The sequence below is a fragment of the Dipodomys merriami genome, unplaced genomic scaffold, assembly GCF_024711535.1.
Source record: "Dipodomys merriami isolate MVZ:Mamm:240054 unplaced genomic scaffold, mDipMer1.0.p SCAF_22, whole genome shotgun sequence".
Lineage (NCBI taxonomy): Eukaryota > Metazoa > Chordata > Mammalia > Rodentia > Heteromyidae > Dipodomys > Dipodomys merriami.
The window spans coordinates 16563326-16582904 of record NW_027203604.1 but is presented as its reverse complement, the minus strand read 5'-3'; the positions used below and the strand labels follow the sequence as shown (position 1 = coordinate 16582904).

Here is a 19579-nt window from a genome sequence, read left to right as displayed (position 1 = left end):
CTCTGGGAAGTGATACAGCCATGAGCCTAGATTCCTCTCTAGGGCCCAGAGCCGTTTCTATCACGTATCAAACTAGGGTCTCAGTCTGTCCCCGGCCTGAGGACTGTTGGTATCAGGGACTGAACTCAGAGCTTTGAGATCTCACTCAGCCTTTTTTGACTGGAACTCCCCAATGTGAGCCATGCCTCCACTTTTGGACCACCTGACCTCCTCTGCCCTGAGCATACTGCAGAGGCTGCACAGCTGGCCCAGCACAGGGAACGTGAAGCTTTTGCCCCTCCAAGCATGACTGCGTGCAAAGCTATGTCCCCTCAAGGTTTTGGGGAACCACCTTGGGGCAGGGCAGGAAAGAGCATTCCTGCAGGGGAGCCTTTCCCACATCTGCTCTTGGGGCCACTTTGCCTTAGGCTTTGTGCTTCCCCCCAGCCAAGTGTCCCCTTTCCCAGACCTGGGTCCTGCTCAGAGCTCCAGCCTTTTTCTCTATTTTCTTCCCTATCTGTGAGCTCCACATTCCTTGACCTGCTCAGGTGACATTTCTTCTTGGGGTGACTCCCCCTCGACCTCTCACTCTGCCTAACTGAACCCTGATTGTTTGATAGAGTTTTTCTTTCTGCCCATACCCCTTCTTCCACCTCCTTGATGCCACATGAGCCTGTTCCAGACAGAGAGCATGGGGGACATTGTAGCCTTGGGCCAGCCTGGGAACTCTAGGAGCCCCTCTACACTTCAGGAATAGGTTGGCCTCTGTGGCTGTGGGATCCTGGGGGTGCAGAGGACACATGCAGAGGGCATATCATAAGCACAGGAGGTGTGCGGGGCCAAACAAGCTAGCCAAGCGGGAATCAGCCAGGGACCGGGCATTTAACACTTCCTAAGTGACTTAAGTGACAGAACAGGAATCATGCTCATTAAGTTCACAGAGGAAAGCAAGTTGGCGGGTGGCCAAGTCGTGGAGGGTAGCCTGAGGATGCATGATGACCTTGATAAAACTGCAGGCTTGCGCAGGAAGGACAAGGAGGACATAGTAAACACCCATGTGGGGAGGGGAGAATGGAGGGGGAGCTTTCTGAAGAAAGGGGAAAGCAAGGCACAGAGTTCCCTATGCTTTAAATTAAAGGCTGGAAAATAACTGGAGGTTCTTCAGAAAAGTAAAGGCAAATGGTGTCATGGGACCAGGTGTTTGCATTTCTGGCAGGACTCAGGAGACCCAAAGACAGAGACTGGCACACATCTGTCCATGTTTGTGTCTCCACAGCTGGCAATAAGGCATGTGTCCATTGACAAATGGATTAGCTGCAGTCTACCTGCACCCAGGAATATTACTCAGCTTTAATGAGGAATAGAGCACCAAGGCTTGCCATGAGGTGGATAAACCTCAGAAACTTTCTGTTGAGTGACAGAATCCAGGCTCAAGGCCCACATGTTCAAGATTACCCTTTATAAGCTACCTAGAACACACCATTCATGGAGACACAATGGTGGCTGCCAGGGTGGGACGGAGTGGGGGGAAGGGGAGGAGGGAGGAGGGTAGAGAGAACAGGGAAAGACTGTGGTTGATGGGAGGTGATCTTTTGGGGCAATGGAAATGTGTAGAATTAAGAAGAGGTGGTGTGATTGCCCAGTACTGCAAATCTACCAGCTGGAAACAGTCAGTTTTATGTTTTATGAATTGCATCTCAATGGAAATAGAAATGTTAAAATCAAAGGTAGGTTGCTGGCCAAAAACATCTGGTAGAGAAAGATCTGGAGGTCAAAGGAGAGGACAAGCACCTGGGATTCTGCAAAGCAGCAAGATAGCTGAACTGGCGTGGTGACATGAGGGAGATGGTTGTCCGCGAGGCTGGAGGAAGGGAGAGTGCCCTTGACCACCCAACCAGTTCCCAGCCTTATGGCAGCTTCAGTTCAGGCTCCGGCCCTCACTACCGGGGTTCTGCATGGAGGGACACTCGTGCTTTTTATTTCCTGGTGCCTCTGTTTGAGTGAGGGGAAAGCAGATAGATGTATGGCGAGTTTATCCTTAGCTTCAGTTACCTTTGCAAAGAAACTTCGTTGTCTGCCTGTCCCTCTAACCCCCAGGCCCTCCTGCACTGAAGGCTAGGTCCTGGGTGCCTGAGCTCTGCGTGCTCCTGGAGTCTGTCTGTCTGTCTGTCTGTCTGTCTGTCTGTCTATCTGTCTCTGTCTGTAGCCCTAGCCAGCAACAATTTACCTAGCCCAGTGTGCTTCCCAGATCCTATGGACAGCCTACCCACTCACGTGACCAAGAGAAACAGAAGAGACCTGGCCAGACTTGGGACATGCTACTCAGGAGAGAGGAAGTGGCAAGACTGGATGTTGGAAGGACAAAGAGGGAGGGGGGTAGCTTGAGGCTGAGAAGCCCAGAGCCCACAATCAACAGCACCACCGCCAGGACAGAGGTCAGCAGCAAGCTGAATCTCCACTCCACCCTCCCTGCACAGGGCATGTGTGAAGGTCAAAGTCTTCCTCTTCCAGCTCACCTGTTGCCAGTGTCCCATAGATGGTTCCTGAATGGTCTACAGGAAAGGAAGTGGCCAGTTGATTGTGGGGCTTCTGTTCTGCCCAATGTAGTCCTGGGCCTGAACCAAATGGACTGGAAGAACAGAGACTGGCCTCCCTTTGTGTATGATGTTGATTTGGACAGGGGCCAGGTGGCACCACCTGGCTCTGCCTGGCTCCTCCTGCCACTTTCCCTACAGTCAGGCTTGCCATTACTCCAAGGCATCATGGAGTATCAAATACCTGCCCTCTTGTTCTGTCTTCTCTAGATGGGTCTGCTCCTCCTGCCTTCTCTAGGCACTGCCAGCACCTTCAGGAATTCTCTGTGGACAGTGTTCCCTCTTCCTCTTGCTCTCCCATGACAGCAGTCCCTGTGTCACCAGACTAGGCTATGGGAATGCAACCTCCTTGTCCTGTGCATCAGAATATGTACTCTCTCTGATATGGAGCTGATCATACCCATTAAAGCAGACATTTGAAGTCTTGACTTCTATACATCCAATATGTTTCTAACAGTTATGTTACTCATCAAGGGAACCAACAGGATGGCAAGACTGCTTTGGAGAGAGGATGAGTCCAAGTACATAGAGGAAAGGAAGAATATCCAAACAAGACAAAAGAAAGTTAGAACAGAAACAATAAGAGCAATGGAACTATAACTTTTGGCTTAGCAACGTTTAAGTAGCAACTAATATCACAATAGTTGGGCCAATCAATAAGCAGAGGTCAAACACAGATAGAGTATGGGCAACCTCTCAAATAAGCCCAAATCTGCCTCCCATTCTATTTGTGTCAATAAAGTTTTATTGAAACATAGCTGTGTTCATTGGTGTGTGTGTGTGTGTGTGTGTGTGTGTGTGTGTGTGTGTGTGTGTGTGTGTGTGTGTGTATACTACCCTGCTTTAGTCTACCTGCCAGGCTGCTATGCCTCCCATGCATGTGTGGGTACTGGGACTTAGTCATTGTTGTTCAGGATTTCTTTCGGGTTCCAGCCTAAACTTGGTGTTTAACCCATGAACAAAAAAGCAAGTGACCATGTGAGTGACTTTAAAATTTAGCATAGGAAATTTAGATGTTTGGCATGAAGCTCCAAAAGTGAGTTATTACCAAAAATGTCATTTACTTATAGACCCTGGGGGAGAAATTTATATTCCTATGAAAAAACGTTTTCAACTTTAAAGAGGTCAGGACCATTCAATCCTCGCTGGGATCCACTGGCTTACTTCTTAGATTCCTAAGCCATTATGATAGCGTGTTCTAGAAGTAACTGACCACTTACTAACAATGCACTGGATATATATAGAGAGACAGACTCTTTTAGATAAAACAAATCTAAGCTCCCATGAGGAAGCTGTGATTTTGAAAGGTTTTCCTCCTCTTCTAAAGCCAGAAAATGGCACTTTGTAATACCTTTTTTACAAATGCAGAGGCAAAATGCATTTCAAAGACCACTGGGCAGGGGCAAGTCCTTCACCCCATTAAAGGACACAGGGTCCCTCATTTCAGCCACAGGAGTGTTGTCCCAGCAACACCAAGGGGATGTCAAGGGGATGGAGGCTTATCTGCTCCCCCGTTAGGTCAGTCTTTTTGTGCTAGAACTTAGGGCCTGAGAACTGTCCCTTAGCTCTTTGTCAGTCGTGGGGCCTGAAATCTGGGCCTGGGTGCTGTCCCTCAGCTCTTCAGCTCAAGGCTAGCGCTCTACCACTTGAGCCACAGAACCACTTCTGGCTTTTTCTGCTCATGTGGTATTGAGGAATTGAACCCAGGGCCTCCTGCATGCAAGGCAAGCACTCTACCACTGAGCCACCTTCCCAGCCCTCCCTTAGCGCTTTTGCTCAAGTCTAGTGCTCTATCACTTGAGCCACAGTTCCACTTCTGGCTTTTTTGGTATTTAACTGGAGATAAGAGTCTCATAGATTTTTCCTGCTAGGGCTGGCCTTAAACTGCAATCCTCAGGTCTCCATTTCCTAAATAGCTAGGCTTATTGTCCCTGTCCTGTCAGGCCTGTCTTTGATAACAGCTGGCCAGACTCCCTTTAAGAACTGAGGAGTTCCACAGTCCACTCCTACAGCTAAGAACTGGAGTTGTGTGCACCAGGAAGGCAGCTTGGCTCAGCCAGGCCTCTAGGAAGTCTTGGGGGAGAACCCTGAATGCTCAATACCCCAGAGGCCAGGGGATAATCGTCTAGTTTACCTGCCTGCTGATCCTGCAGATGGAGAGGAAGGGCACCCACTCCCTCTCCATGGGATGAGGGAAGAGAGGGTAAAGATTCTGTCAGTGGAAACCTGTCATCCTGGTACACCCTGCTAGGCTGGAACACCACTGTCAGCAGGAAAACTTGCACATCTTGCAATTTTGCAGATACCCAGACCCTCTGCTTCTGAAAGGCATCACTGTGCCCGAGCCGGATGGAGCATCCCTAAATGAGGCATGCTGCAGGGCACGGGGCAGAGGGACAGATGGGTTTCTGCACTCACACTTCTGGCAAATGTGTAACTCAACAGGAAGAGACCCCAGGCATGCAAAGAAGACTGCACTGGTAGTTCTTGCAAACAGATCTGGGGAGCCTGAGAACGGATGAGCTGTTCTGCAGGTTTTCCCTAGACTTTTGCTTGATTTGTGCTGGTGAGGGGAGGTGGGTGAGGGGACTGTTTTGAAACAGCCCTGAGCTGCGTCCTAGCTCTGCTCTATTTTCAGGGCTTTTAAAAAATTTTTATTTTATTTTATTTTATTTTTTTCATACTTGTTTGGCTATTTAATATGCTTCCGCTCATCGGAAGCCAAGGGAGAGCAAGAAGCAGCTGCCTGGACTTCCTTCCTTCATCTTGCCTTATTTCTACTCTAGACTTCTCTGTCACAGGATTCTCTTGGTTTCCCTTGCTTTTCCAGAAGTTTTTCCTGGTCCCTCCTTTTCTGCCTTCAACAACCGAAACAGTGTCCCATCACCGTGTTCCCCCTTTGCCTCCTAGCAATGGCTGCTTTCTCCTGGTTCTGTGTGTCTTCCTGCCCCAGGAAGACTTCCAGGCAACCAACAGCAGGACCACCATCAGAACCTGTTGCCTTGGTTTGGATAATGTTAGTGGTTGAGCCCAGAGGACTCAAGAGAGATGGGACAGTTCTCAGTGCCACATAACCAACCAAAGGGTGGGGGCCACAGGCCCTAGTGAGTCCATATCTCACGAAGGCTGGAAAATTATAGACCACATAACCATCTCAAGGATGCCCGTCCTTTCACATTTACCCTACACAGGACAGGGACAGACACAGGAGTAACGTCCCTGAAGAATGGGCCTCAGAATGTCCCCGGTGCGCTCGCAGACACAGAGGGAAAGAGCCCCTGGGGTCCCTGTCACGCAGACGGCTCAGGGTGAACCTCTGTGACCAAACTCCAGGCACAGGGGCCTGACCCCAGGGGGTACTCCATCCCACCCCGCCTTTGCCCATTCATTTAGGCAGCAGGAATAGCCATCACAGATTAAGTGGCTGACAAACATCAGAGATCCATCTTCTCCCACTTCTGGAGGTTGCCACCCAAGGGCAGGGTGCCAGCCTGGCTGAGTTCTGGCGCTCTGTACATGGCTAAATCCTGGGCTTCAGTCCTCACATGGTGGGAAGAGGGCGAGAACTCGCTGGGGTCTCTTTATGAGGGCACTAATCCCTTTGGTGAGCGTCCTGTCCTCATGGCCTAGTCACTTCCCAAGGGCTCCATTCCTCACATTGTTGACTTGCCAGCAGTGGCCCACATTTGTATTTGGGGACACAAGCTCAGTCCACAGGGCCTGTCTCATCTCCCCGTCCCCCCCTGTATCCTGGCTCATCCGGTTACCATTCTCTGTATGGGTCCCTGTTGAAATGGACCCTGTAAGGGTCCAGTCCTTGTGTAGAACACACCCCAGGAGGAAGCTGTACCAGGAGGGTCCCCATGACTGTCTGGTCTGTCCTGTACTCAAAGACCTCGGGTATTGGAGACAAATGGCTCAGTGTGGAGCCCAAGCTCTGCACCCACCCCATCTTCCCCCCTCACCTTCTCTGCCCCACCACTCAATCCTGCTCATCCCCCACACTGCCATTTGCTCAGCATTAGCAACACAGCACACCAAGGGGGTACCCATCATTTCTTCACATGCTCATAGAGCTGCCTGGGAGCCGCCATGACTGCTGCTGTCCAGTGTAACAAGGCAGGCTCACACATATTGGTCACCTGGGAAAAATCAAGATTCAAAATCTAAAGGATGTGTGTTGCTAATAGGCCACCATAAGATCCCCAGAACACTAGTCAAGCCATCGCCAAGTCAGGACGTCTGCCTTTCCCAAGCCTGCTTCCCCAGCCCTCTGTCTTTGTGGTCCCTTCTGTTATGTCTCCTAATAAAGGCACCTCCCTCTTCTCCCTGGAGTCTGTGAGAAACAAGCCAGTGCCATCTGACTTGTGATGTGGACCTTGTCGCTCTAGAATGAGAATAAAACCTCATTTTAAACAACAGGTGCTATGTGATTTGTTCCCTTCAACACTTTCCTTCCACCCAACTCTGCTTGGAGTGAGCATCCTCTCCTGCTTACTCTCAAGATCCAACTAAAACCTTACCTCCACACCCAGTGCCTTCCCTGATTGCTCGCCTCAATCAATCAATCACCTGCCTTCCCAGAGCTCACAGTAACAATTCATCTCAACAACCCTGCCAACCTCACTGGCACCCTTCATTACACCACACTCCAACCTTCCTCCTCTCTCTCCCCTCCCACCCAGTGTAGCTCCTGGAGGGAGAAACACAAAGGCTTTTTTACCATTATACTCTGCAATGTAACACAATATCCAGAATGCTCAAACCTATAAAATAGTAGCTTACTAAATGTTTGCTGAATACAACAAATGAATGAATGAAATAATAAAACCTAATCACCAGAAAAGTGACACATGGAGGCCATGGAAGAATGAGGATGAAAGGCTACCAAGGGCACAGCGCAGTCCTCAGGAAGACTAGGGAGATAGGACTTTGATAAACTTTAATTTGCTTTGACAGTTGTGATTTATGTATGTGCTGACCTCGCTTCTCGGAAATGACATTCGTGGTGAAATGTTTTCGTTGGTCCTACTTGAGCTGTCACCTGTGTTGCAGGCTTTTTTTCTTCTTCTTCTCTAGGGTAGTTTTAAGAGCCCCCTAATAGGGCCTAAAAGGATCTGATAGACTAATGAACAAAAAAAAGCCACTTTACAGCATTCGTCCTATCCAGACTTCTCAGGCTACAGCCAGGGGAGGCGAGAGAAAAATCTTCATTGTAGAGGTGTCATTACGGACAATCAAACAAACAATAAACATTTTGAAATATCTGAGCATTGTCACCTGTCACCATAGCACCTAGATGCTCAGGCAGGGCATTATACCAGAACAAAAGAGAAACGGTCTCAGCAAATTTACCCAGATGACCGAATTATTACTGAAGGACCCATTAGAACAGATGACAGCTCTCCTATGTATACGCGACAGGCTATTCACAAATAATGTCACTCTTTTCCTTCTTATTATGAAAACGAAGTCTAAACACGGTCAGGGTTTATTACAGTCGCATTCGTGACAGATATTTATCAAGGTGCTGCCACCAGCCCTGGTGTGACATGAGTCTGCTGTAAGAGAGGAGAAGTGACACCTGGACAGATCTTCAAGAGAGAATAAGAGCATTTAGTCTGTGCACCTGGAGGGAGACAGCACACTGGGGTTTCTTTCTGCTTGTAGAGGTGATAGGGTAATCAAGTGGACAGTTAAGGAAACAAAAGTTGTACTTGAACTCAGGGCTTCACATTCTTGCTTGTTTTTTTTTGGCTCAAGGCTTGTGCTCTACCACTTGACCCATGCCTCCTTTTTTGGCTTTTGAATGGCTAATTGGAGATAAGAGTCTTGGGATTTTTTTCTTCCTGAGCTGGCTTGGAATTGCAATCCTGAAGTCTCAGTTCCCTGAAACCCTAGGATTACAGGTGTGAGCCATTGGTACCTAGCAGGTTTTTAGAGGTTAGAAACTCTCCCTCCAGTTGTACAGGTTATTTCTGTCCCCAGGGGGCTGAAACTGCCCTGGTGGCCAGCCTTGATTTCCAGGTCTTTCTAAGGCTCAGTCCATCATTCAGTTCTCTCTCTAGGAGTGTAGTCTTTCTTTTATAGCCTCTGTGCCCAGATGCTTGCCTTTATTTTTACTTTCATGACTTTGTTTAAGTGTCCAATATGCGCAAGTTCCAGACTAAAGCTTTAAATATAGTCATATAGTCTCCCCACTCGTACCTTTTTTTTTTTCCTGTTGGTTGTAGAGCTTGAACTCAGGTGCTGTTTCTGAGCTCTTTTGCTCAAGGCTAGCCTCTACTACTTGGAGCCACAGCTACACTTCCAGTTTTTGAGTGGTTAATTGGAGGTAAGAGTCTCATGGGGATTTTCCTGCCCAGCCTGGCTTCCAACTGCAATCCTCAGATCTCAGCCTCCTGAGTATCTAGGATTACAGGTGTAAGCAACAGCACCCACCTCCTCCCACACTTTAAAAAATTAGTGACAATATTGGGGCTTGAACACAGCCAGGACTAGTTAAGAGAGCACTGGTGGGCCAGAGGGAGCAGAGTGGGCACGGAGCCTCTGCACCGTTAACATTTCTACCAACGCTGAGTGAGGGAGGGAGAGAGGGAGAGAAAGGTGGGGGGAGAGAAAAAAAGGGACTTAGTCCTGATAAACTGAGCCTAAGTTGAAAATAACTTAAGTGGAAAATGCATTTAATACACCTGACCAACCAAACATTCATCGCTTAGCCTTGCCTGCCTTAGGCATGCTCAGAATAGTACATTAGCCCCTGGCTGGGCAAGGCACCTAACACAAAGCTTATTTTATAAGCAGCTGTTGACTATCACGAGATACTCAACATGTATGCCCAAGGGGTTGGGAGGAGCACGTGCGCGCGCGCGCGCGCGCACACACACACACACACACACACAATGCAACAACTGAGAAATTCTTCACTATGTGCGTCCCGGGGAGCCTGCTCAGTGGAGCTGTGAATGCTGTTGATTATGTGGCACACAGGAAGTGGGCATTAGAGGGGTGACTCAGGACCCTGGCTGGTTGTGTGTGCCTGCGCTGCTCTGTGAGGGAAGGCCTTGCAGTGAGCTCCTGTGAGGTCCTGAGGTAGGGCCCGATGCTGGCAGGTCTTCTGTGAGCCTTTTTCCCCCTTGACTGAGGCTGGGGTGGTCTTTGCATGTCACATCTTGGGGCCAGGCAGGTGCCAGGCTCTTGGGCCTGGATATGGGAGCAAGTCCAACTGAAGGGTGCAGAGGACGTTCCACCCTGCAACCCTCTGTCCCTATATTTAAACCCTTGGCATATAGCCATCAACTTTTTATTCTTACTCATTTTTTTTTTGTGCCAGTACTGGGTTTGAACTCAGTGCCTAAAGCATGGCCCCTTTACTTTTACACTCAAGGCTGGCACTTGGTCACTTGAGCCATGGCTCCACTTCTAGCTTTTTACTGGCTAGTTGGAAATAAGAATCTCTCATGATTTTTCTGCCCAGGCTGACTTCAAACTACGGTTCTCAGAGCTTAGCCTTCTAAATTGGGATTACAGGCATGAGCCACTGGTGCTCATCATTATACCAAAGATCCCTGTAAGGTCTGCTCCCGGATGGCCAGCAGATTCCACCCTCCTCGCAGCAAAGTCTCCACCCAGTACCTGCATTACCTAGGCAACTGGGACACCTGGAAGAGGTCACATCTGCATCCGCTGAGGTCACATTTAAATTTGATGTGGCTACACTTTTCTCCGCCCATACCCTAGATAAGGCCTAGCCCAGGCCCAGAGGCTCTCTCTCGCTGCTCTTTTCTAGCTCTCTCTGCTCTCTCTCTGCTCTTTTCTAGCTCTTTCCTCTCTCTTTCCTCTCTTTCCCAGCTCTCTCTCATTCCCAGGCCTTTCCCAGCCACGTGGAGTGCCAACCTTGCCTGGTCCCAGCAGGGCTACTGAATAAGCCTACCCCTTACCTGAATACCACGTGTGTGCTGCTGTTCTTACTGGGCTACCTCTTTTTAAAAACCTAACATAATTCTGACGGGAGACACAGACATGCATGTATGTTGCAACGTTTCCCCTGGAACTGAGTCCAGCAGGAACCCATTGTCACAGGCTGTGGAGAAGGGGCATAGTGTGGGGAAGAACCCCATGCAACCCGCAAGACGTCCCTATAGGTGACACAGTGACAAACGGAAAAATGAAACAGTGTCTTCAGCTTTCCATCCATGAACCAGCCCTGGCACCCACCAAGCAGGTTTCACCCAGGAAAGCTTTGCTCCAAACGGCATCATGGCCTGGAAACCTGGACATTTGCGAGCGCTGTGCAGGGGCGGCTGGGGTGGCCGATGGCTCCATCTCCGCTGCTCCTTAGTTACTAGTAGACGGCACTGAGCAGACTCGCACTTTATTTTATTAGCCCATAACACTCTCTAAAACAGCTCCTTTTAAGAAAATGGCTACTATTATGCACAAATAAGCACTAAGTGGGCTCTCCCCCGCCCTTCTCTGCTTTCCACTTTCAGAATGGAAATGGTTTTATCTGTACCCAAAGTGTTACCACTAGTGTCTTCATTACAGAAATCCCCGCCCAGAGCATTCTCTGAGAAGACTGCATTTTTTGGTTGTTATGGCACAGCAAATGGTTGTGCACAGCAGGGCTTGCAGAGGTGAGCAAGCAGGCAAATAGGTAAGGGGAAAATACCAACACACATCATTTGCATTTTCCCCTTTCACATTACAGTGTAAAAGCACAGGACATGCTTGCTCTAAGCCAAAGATTATTAATTAAGTAAAGCATTACTGATCCAGAAATACCTGCAAAAGTTGTGTGTGTGTGTGTGTGTGCGTGTGTGTGTGTGTGGAGAGGGGGAAGGGGGGGGGTGTTCTGGCGCTTGAACTAAGGGCTTGGGCACTGTCCCTGAGCCTCTCTGTGCTCAAGGATAGCAGTCTACCACTTGAGCCACTTGGAGCTTTTTGCTGGTTAACTTGATATTAAGATCCTCATGAACTTTTCAGCCCAGTCTGGCCTTGAATCATGACCCTCAGATCTCAGCTTTTGGAGTAGCCAGGATGACAAGCATGAGCCACTGGTATCTGGCAAAAAGCTGCTTGATTAAACTCATATCTGAGCCTTACCTGATCTGAGGGCCTTTCAAAAGGTTCCCACAGTGGTGAGCATTTTCCACCCCATAACTCACTGGGGATAACTCCAGCCCCAAATCTTGCTGCACATGAGAAAAATGGCCAGAGTTGAAAGAGGTGACTGAGGAATGGGAACGGAAAGGCTCTATAGCTGCAGAGCATCCTGGGAAGAGGCCTTCAGTCCTTGCTGCTAGGAGCCAGCTCTGAACTGCTGCTTGTGTAACAACATGAAGACTGGAGAAGGGCCTCTGGGTGGGCCTCATCTTGAGCCCTCACAGCCCTTGATGGGTGTTTAACCCTTCCACTGTGTTCCCTAATGCAGTCTGTGTGCAGGGTCGTGAAAGCAAGAACATGGAGACTCACTTCTCATAGTCAGGCAGAAAGGCAGGCGGGCACATGTACACGCGTGCACACATGCACACACACACACACACACACACACACACACACACACACACACACTGACTTATATAAAGGTTGAGACATCTTACAGACCAGGTCCCTTCAGAAACCTGTCACCCCTCAGGTTTCCCTATAAGCTCTGCCCTCGTTCACACTCACCTACCCCCCCTTCCTCATGGACCTCCATGGCCCTTGTCCTCCTCCACAGCCTTCCAGTAGGCTGGATGACCAGGTTGGCTCATCACCATCCCTCTCTCTTTTTTGTGTCCTGGGGCTTGAACTCAGGGCCTGGGAGCTGTCCCTTAGCTCTTCAGCTTAAGCTAGTGCTCTACCACTTGAGCCAACAGCACCACTTACAGCTTTTTGTTTATGTGGTGCTGAGGAACTGAACCCAGGGCTTCACGCATGCTAGGCAAGCACTCCACCACTAAGCCACATTCCTAGCCCTTCCCATCTCTTCTTTGTGAGTTCACTGGTGCAGGCAGGCTCCAAGGCATCTATAAAAAAGAACCCCAGGCAATGAACAACAGGAACCAGGATACAAGGGCACATGCACCTCCATATTCACTGCTGCACTGTTCACAATAGCCAAGATATGGAAACAACCCAGATGCCCCACTACAGATGAGTGGATCCAAAAATTGTGGTACCTATATACAATGGAATATCATGCAGCCATTAGAAAGGACAAAATAATGGCATTCACAGGGAAATGGATGGAGCTAGAAGAAATCATGTTGAGCAAGGTAAACCAAGAGCAAAGAGACAAATGGCACATGGTCTCCCTGATATGTGTATGCTAAAGCCAAAATGCAAGAAGATGTGACAAAGTAAACAGGACTTGAGAAACAAAGGACTGCCACTCATTTTGTCATATCATTGCTAAGTGACTCCATGTTCTTGACCACATATATGGAATATATGTGCACATCTGAGGGAAACGAGGAGGATGACACAAAATCAGAGGGAAATGGGAAAACATACAACAGAGGGGCCCATCAGCTGCATTGGACATGGAGGAAAATGAACTAAGCAACCCAAAGGCAGAGATGGGAGGGAAGGAATGAGAGGGAAAGAGGGAACAGCATACACTAAGCAAAATGAAAGAAATATAAATATTACCTGATGTGGAAGAAATAGTTGTATGATCAAAGCTCATAGAATTCACAAACTTTATAGACCACAATAATGACAATTTGCCTTATGAAGGTTAAAATGTGTTTGTGAATTTAAGTATCACCATTCCATAATACTGTGAAATTTATGTAATCACCTAATTTCAATAAAAAATTATTTTAAAAAACTCAGGCAAGTATGCCTGTCCCTGGTGAAGATGAAACCTTCTGGAACATTCCATTACTGAAATATAAGGCCTGTCTTCCACGTCTCTGGCTTACACTCTGTAGAATGGTGGAGCTAAGGCAGACATTTGAAGGAGGAAGCTATCTCTCTTATGTTGGTCTAAAAACCCAGCAGGGAAAAGAGAAGTCACAGCCGTGTGCATGCTCCAGCCTGTGACAACCACTGAGGCTCCAAAAGCAGAAGTTCAGTATCTCTGGGGGGATACTGCTAACGGTCTTCCAGCTCTGGCCATGTGACAGACGAAGTAACCTCACAAGCTGCTCACTCCCAAAGCTGGAGGGAAGCTGATCAGGGCATAGCTGACACCCCCAGGGGGCAGCATGAGCACCCTAGAGCCCAGCACAGGTCTGGTGTGCTGCAGTGAGCCAGGCACGAAGCTGTCTTAGCAACCAGGAGGGTGGGAGTGATGGTAGGGAGGTGCTAGTGGCTTTGTAATGGAGACAGGAGGAAGATCTGGACTCTCTCTCAACACAGTGTGGGGATGAGAACAAACATACATATGAGAATGGGGGGAGGGTGGCATCCATGCTTCTTCCCAGGCCTGAGTTTGGGTAGGAACTGGAAGGAGAACCCCATATGTAAAATCTTAGGTCTGCTGATGCTTTGGTTTTGATGCCAAAAATATATATTTTTTAAAAAATACAAAACTTACAGTTTTAAAATGTCTGGTCGAAGCCAGGTACAAATGACTCATGCCTATAACCCTAACTACTGAGATCTGAGGATTGAGGTATAAAGCCAGCCCAAGCAGGAAAGTCCCTGAGATTCTTATCTCCAATTAAAAAGCTGAATGGATCTAGGGCTTCATTGGTACAGCAGTGTTAGCTTTGAGCAAAAAAGTTCAGGGACAGCACTCAGGCTCCGAGTTCAAGCTCTAGGACTGGCGCACACACATACCCCCACACCGACACACAACCACATATATACACGATTGTGTGTGGGTAGAGATAAAAGTTAGTGTACAAAAATAGTTAAAAGATGACAGGGAAAGACATAAGAACCATTCTGAATAAGCCACTACTTATTAAGCAAAGGCAGCTATAAGGAAGCAAAGGACTCTATAAAATGAAAACAGATGTCAATGACATTCAAAACTCAATGAACAGGTTGAAAAGCAAATTAAGCACAGGTCAACAGAGAATTAATTTACTGGAAGTTAGATCAGAGGAAATCACTCAGTAGCACAAAGAGATAATGGAATGAGACAGGGAATAAATGCTAAGAGATAAAGAGTATAGAGGAGAAGCAATTTCCTTGTACCCAGTAAGGGTTCTAGTGAAGTAAGGAGACTGGGTGTAACTGGCATCATCTTGGCCATGGTAGATGATAGGGAATTAGGTTTAACTGGTGCCATCTTGTCTTCATGGTAGCGGCAGGGAAGTTCCACCCCCAGGTGATGGGCTTGCTTGAATTCCTAGAAGCAGGGGTGGGGACTTGGACAATTGGTTACTGGACCTGTCAGTCCTGTGCCTTGAACTCATGAGACTCACCAATTTTCTGTGACCCTGATACCTGCCCCTGCCGTTATTTAGGCCTGGACCAGCTCAGGCACCATTACGCCATGCCTCCTGTCTCCTGGCTGTCCTCAGGTCATCATGGCATCCCCCTTCAGCTCTCCATTGGAGTTGATCTGGTTTGTTGGTGTTGTTTTTCTGCTCTTTCTTTCCTCTCCTGCTCTCATGGCTCAGTTTTCTAAAAGTGTAAGTGCATTTGAGACCTCTGCAAGTCTTTGTGATACAAGTCCACCTGCAGTCACTGGCTCTCCAATGACTGAATTCCAGTACAAAACAAGGAGGGGGATACAGAGGAGAGACCACCTCCAAACCAGTCACGAACAGTTTCCCAGATACATGAAGCCTTGCATTCAAAGCGTTCAACAAACTCCAAAGGGGACTTGAAAAGACATCTACACCTGACAGAAAGTGAAAGTCCAGAACTCAAAAGAACCAAGAGAAATTAGGACATTAGATTATCCACAGAGAAAGAAAACCTCATCAGGAAGTAAGCCTGAACATCTGTAATAGACTGGAGAAGAAAATGGAGTGCTGTCTTCAAGCTTTTAACAGATAACTCTAGCAATGAGACTGCAGATTGTCCCTCAGAGGACGGCTCTGAAGTAAAGGTATTTCCAGCTCTCTGAGTACCACCCTGGGAGGACTTAACATTCACAATGCGCCAAGGGAACAGCTAATGGATGTACTGAGGAAAAGGAAATGGAGTCCATAGGGAAGACTCATGAAGAAATGACGAAGGAAGGAAATGGCAAATACATGGCGACATCTAAGCAAGTGTGACTGTGAGACTGAGCCACTGAGAACGGCAACCTTAGTGAAAAACAAGGTAGGACTGAAATCCTGGGCATAGAGTAGGTAGGACTTGATTGGAGTTGGGTTTGGTAGTGCATACTTGTAATCCCAGCACGTGAGGGGCTGTGGCTACATACACAGATGCTGTCTCACAAAAAATACAACAAAAACAAGACTTGATTGCAACTTAGGAATTTTAAAATTCTGTTGTCCTGGGAAAGAGATGATGATTATCCTAACTTTGGTAGCTTGAGTTTGTGATGGAAAATTTACGCGCATGCTCCTCCTCCTTCCTGTAGCAAAATATGAAAGGAGTCTAGTGGGAACCAGGACCTGTGCAAGGAAGACATCCAACCAGGGTGTGGTCCACTCTGATCTTGACATAACTGCCATTCTTGACAAACAGGAGCAGAGGTGTTCTGGGCACACTTCAACTGTAAGCTCGTGGTTTTGAGCTGCGCTTGGAGGAGCTGGTGGGAACTAATGCCTCTTAGGAACATGGACGGGTATGAGAAGTGACCTAGACAGAGTAATAGGCCCACTCACATGGTGGCCAGCAGCCAGTGCCAGGCTCTGCACTGAGCAAGCATGCATTCGGGATGACATCTGCCACAAGCCCACCAACAGCTGGGCCTCTACTTCTAATCACATGCTCATCACATCTCTTTTTTCCTCCCAACCTCCCTTCCTTCCTACTGCCCCCTTTCTTTCTCTCCTTTCTCCTTTTCTTCCTTCTCTCCCCTCCCTCCTCTTTTTTCCCTTCCTTCCTTCCTTCCTTCCTTCCTTCCTTCCTTCCTTCCTTCCTTCCTTCCTTCCTTCCTTCCTTCCTCCCTCCCTCCCTCCCTTCCTTGCTTCCTTCCTTGCTTGTTTGCTTGTTTGCTTGCTTGCTTGCTTGCTTCCTTCCTTCCTTCCTTTCTTCCTTCCCTCCCCCCCCCCCAGACATACTGGGGGTTGAACTCAGGGCCTTACACTTGCTAGGCTGTAGCTCTACTACTCAAGCCATGCCTCTAGCCATGCTTTTTTTTATTGTTTATTGTGAGATGTAGACTCACACTTTCCTCCTGGACTGGCTTTGAACCTTGATGCTCAGGATCTCAGCCTCCTGAGTAGTTAGTATTATAGGCATGAGCCCCTGGTGCCTTGGCTGTAGCTAAGCCTTTTGACCTGTGATTCCAGCCCAAGAAGAGCAGCTCTAGGAGCTGTGTGCCAGGACTGGCCCACATGTAGGCATGGGCCATGGAGCTTCAAGACCCCGGGCACTCAGCCTGTCTGACTGGAAACAGCGTGGCAGGGGAAGGCACCAAGCTGCCCACATCACTGCCATCAGAAGGACAGAGCCCTTCATGCCCCTGGGGAAGGCTTCTCACCTTGGATCTCGTGGGTGGGCTGCATGGCAAACAGGTTGGGTGCTCAATCCGTGTGCCACCCAGAGCTGTCACACAGCCAGAGCAGTGTCTCTGACACTGTCCCAGGTCCTTTGGGGAAGTATTTGAGGTTTCTGGGTTTTAGTCTGGTTGGCTGTGGCCTTGCTTGCCTCTCCTCAGGGGCTGAGGAGTGTAAGTATAATCAGCTCTGGGACTAGGAAGAGAAAAGAAGCCACAGATCTCAGGCGCCAACCCCCACCAATCGCCAGAAAAAGCAAGCTTCACTTTTGAACCTGGATAAACATCTTAACCCAAAACAACACAGACATCAGGACCACACTGCTCGCCTTGGGAATGCTGGGAAGACTGAGTCATTGTCTCACAGAAAACCACATGTCTGCTCCACAGATCAGAAAAAAGGATAGAACTAAACCTATGTATGATTTTAAAAAATTAAATTTAAAACTCCAAGTCAATAAGACAAGACCAGTTATAAAAGCCCATCTTCTAACTGGTGCTGGTGGCTCATGCCTATAATTCTAGCTATTCAGAGGCTGAGATCTGAGGATCATGGTTCAAAACCAGCCTGGGCAGAAAAGTCCATGAGTCCAATTAATCACCAGAAAACTGGAAGTGGTGCTGTGGCTCAAGTGGTAGAGCATTCTACTTGAGCTGAAGTGCTCAGGGACAGCACCTAGGTCCAGAGTTCAAGCCTCACGATCAACCAAAAAACTAAGACCAAAACCAAAACCAAAACCAAAACCAAAAAACCCATCTTCCAACAGTATGTAAATGTTTTACTTGATGATAAAACCTTAGAAGAAAAAATAAGCAAACAACAAAATACCCAAACAAACAAAAACCCCCAAACCCAACAACAACTGCTAATTAGGGTGGGTGTAGAGTTGTACAACTATAATCCCCACCGCTTGGGTAGGAGGGTTGTCATCAGAGGCTGGATGGGGCAAAAGTGTGAAACTCTGCCTGGAAAATAAACTAAGAGCAACAGGAGTGGAGGTGTGCCTAAAGTGACAAAGCACTTGCTTAGCAAGCACAAATCCCGAGTTTAGTCCCCATTATTACCCACAGAAGGAAAAGAAAACAAGAGAGAAAAGGAATCTTAGACCAAATATAGACAAGTAATATAAAAAAAGATACCTTCCATCAATGTGGTAAATGTCACACTGGGTGACACAACCTCAGAAGGATTTCTTTCAAGTTGGTAATAAAAAAGGATTGTCTCTATTACTGCTCTGATTTAATATGATACAGAGGTGCTAGTTCTTACAGCAGGACTGCAAAATACATTTTAAAAACAGAAAAAAGAAGCAGGAAAGAAGAAGAAAGGATATAAAAACTCCAAAACAAAACAAAACTGCTGCTATTAACTTTCTTTTTTTATTTAAGAAAGTACTGGGGTTTGAACTCAAGGTCTCTTGTTTGCTGGGTTTGACCTCAGGTCCTTGTTCTTGTGGGCAGACACTCTATGACTGAGCCACATATTCAGCCTGTTTCTGCATTAGTTACATTTGATGTAGGGTCTCCCTTCCTGACAAGGTGCATCTTCTTGTCTTTTAATTTCCTGCCATATCTGAAGTGTATGTATCTCCATGCCCAGAGTCTTCTGTTGTGATGGCATCTCATGGGCTTTTCAGCCGAAGCCGATCTGTGGAGACCTATCCAAGAAGGATAGATGGCCCCCTGCAGGTACCCAGGGGGCCTCAGAACGCTTTGCCATGCCAGGAGGGGCTGTACAAAATGCCACATTCCATATAAGAAGGGGAAATACAGATGTGCATGCACATTCATGTTATCATATATATAAAAGCACAGCTATAAGGTTCACTCTGAGAAGGTGGGGCAGACTCCTCCCCCCTCTTGGCTAAGTCTCTGGATCACCTGGAGGCAGTCACCTCTCCCTCTCTGAGGTCACATCCTGTACAGCCTCTGGTCACACCTCCCATCAGACTGTGGGAGGGTCCCAGACCCTGAGGTCACATCCACATCCAGTGAGCTCCTCCCCACACCTGGCCACACCTGGCTCTACCTTCTCCCTACCCCTTCCCTACTTAAACCCAGATGGGACTTCAGCTCACCCCTTTCGGCCATGTGCTCTTCATCATTCACAGCAGTTTGGTAATAAAAGAAACTTCTCTTCCTGCCTGAATACAACTGGTCGTCTCTTTATCAGCTAACTATTTAAACCTACCTTCAAAAAGCAAAACCCTAACCAACAAGGTTACCCATGGGGAGCAGAGGACACAGGAGACAAAGATGAACATGTACTCTGAACTTTTTTTTTGTAATTTTGACTTGGTGATCATAAATTTGAAGTATTCTAACAAAGTATTTTTTTCTTTTTTTTCTTGCAGTACAGGTATGAACTCAGGGCCTCACACTTTACCCCTTGGGCCATGCTCTAACCATTTTTTTTCTTCAGCCTTTACTGTGATCCTCATAC

At 47.8% G+C, this 19579-nt stretch overlaps 1 protein-coding gene across 3 annotated transcripts in view; it reads right to left on the bottom strand.

Moving 5' to 3' along the window:
* Sdk1 (sidekick cell adhesion molecule 1) overlaps positions 1-19579 on the bottom strand; it is an 824227-nt gene that overhangs the window by 116432 nt on the left and 688216 nt on the right. The window lies entirely within an intron of this gene.